Source organism: Salvelinus sp. IW2-2015, unplaced genomic scaffold (assembly GCF_002910315.2).
Source record: "Salvelinus sp. IW2-2015 unplaced genomic scaffold, ASM291031v2 Un_scaffold849, whole genome shotgun sequence".
Lineage (NCBI taxonomy): Eukaryota > Metazoa > Chordata > Actinopteri > Salmoniformes > Salmonidae > Salvelinus > Salvelinus sp. IW2-2015.
The window spans coordinates 41,323-43,627 of record NW_019942628.1 but is presented as its reverse complement, the minus strand read 5'-3'; the positions used below and the strand labels follow the sequence as shown (position 1 = coordinate 43,627).

General features: G+C 46.5%; 1 pseudogene; it reads right to left on the bottom strand.

The window, feature by feature from the left end:
* Nucleotides 1–2,305, bottom strand: part of LOC112069018 (roundabout homolog 1-like) — a 55,490-nt pseudogene that overhangs the window by 20,377 nt on the left and 32,808 nt on the right.

Genomic DNA, 2,305 nt, shown 5'->3' with positions numbered 1-2,305 from the left:
TAAGCAACCACAGACTGGACACACACACATGACTGGAACCACACACAGACTGGATAGCACACAGACTGGGATCCACACACAGACTGCGATACACACAGACTGGCATACACAACAGGACTGGATACCACGAATTGATACACACAGACTGGATACACACAGACCTGGATCACACACAGACTGGAGATCGACACCAGACTGGATACAGCACAGACTGGATACACCACACAGACTGGATACACACAGACTGGATACACACACTGGACTGGATACACACAGACTCGGAATAGCACACAGACTGGATCACACCAGACTGGATACAGCACAGACTCGGGATACATCACCAGACGTCGGATAAGCACACAGATGGATACACCCAGATGGATACAGACACAGACTGGATACACACAGACTGGATCACACAGACTGGATACACACACAGACTGGATACACCAGCACAGATGGAATACACACAAGACTGGATACACACACAGACTGGACTACACACACAGACTGGGATACACACAACAGACTGGATTACAGCACACAGACTGGAGTACACACAGACTGATTACACACATGACTGGAGTACCACACACAGACTGGATACACAAGACTGGATACACACAGACTGGATACACACACAGACTGGATTACACACAGCTGGATACACACAGACTGGATTACAACACCCAGACTGGATTACACACAGACTGGGAAAACCCACACAGACTGGAGTACACACACAGACTGGAACACACAGACTGGATTAAGCACACAGACTGGCATACACACACAACTGGATACACACACAGACTGGACTACACACAACAGACCTGGATCACAGAGACTGAAACGACACACAGGACTGGCACACACGCCAGACTGGATACACAACAGACTGGGAGTACACCACAGACTGGATAACACCAGACTGGATACACACACAGACTGGAATACACACACAGACAGGAATACACACACAGACTGGAACACACGACAGACCTGGATACACAACACAGACTGGATACCACAGAGATTCTACACACAGACTGCGATACACACAGCAGAATGGGAACACACAGAATGGGAACAAACAGAATGGGAACACACAGAATGGGAACAAACAGAATGGGAACACACAGAATGGGAACACACAGAATGGGAACAAACAGAATGGGAACACACAGAATGGGAACACACAGAATGGGAACACCCAGAATGGGAACACACAGAATGGGAACACACAGAATGGGAACACCCAGAATGGGAACAAACAGAATGGGAACACACAGAAGGGGAACACACAGAATGGGAACACCCAGAATGGGAACAAACAGAATGGGAGAAACAGAAGGGGAACACACAGACTGGAAACACACAGACTGGAAACACCCAGAATGGGAACACCAAGAATGGGAACACCCAGAATGGGAACACCAAGAATGGGAACACACAGAATGGGAACACCAAGAATGGGAACACACAGAATGGGAACAAACAGAATGGGAACTGACACACACAGAATGGAAACTGAAGCCTGATGTTTCTCATCCCATTGTTGTCATGTTTCTCTTCTCTGTCTTTGTGTTCTCCATTTTCCCTCCACTGAAGGCTGCTTTTCATTTCTCTTCAACAGACTGACATGGAAATTAATCAAAATTACCATTTTAAAGCATCATGCATTATTAGTCCCACTATGATTTATTGCTTTTGAGGAAATGAATGATTTAGAAATGGAGCTTCTGGGTTGAAAGTGATTAAGTGGTTTTATAGAAATAATAATGAACTGGAAACAACAACAACAAGAGCGATTGAACATCCAGGCAGTAAAACACCATCTGGCTGTGGATATGATAACCCCTGTCTGCCCCGGTCCCCCCTCCTGCCCCCCTCTCTCACCGGAGGTGCTGCTGCTGCCACGGTCAGAGCTGTTGTAGGATCCCCCTGTGTGGGCCTCGTGGGCCTGGTTATAGAGGATGGTGGTAGCCATGGGACTGTCCCCTCCTCTATAGTGGTCTGGTAGGGGAGAGGAGGAGCATGGTAAGCATGATGAAGGTGGGTCGCAGGGCAGCATACACAACATTATCGCATTAGAAAAGTACAGATAGCTTATGAAAATGAAGGACAGAAGGGGACATTATGATATCAAAAGATGCATAGAGACTGGTTGAGTTTACCTGACTAATGATCACAGTTAGGCTAACATAAGAGCTAACGTAATGTAACAACACATCTAAATAATGATCACAGGTAGGCTAACGTAATGTAACAACACATCTAAATAATGATCACAGGTAGGCTAACG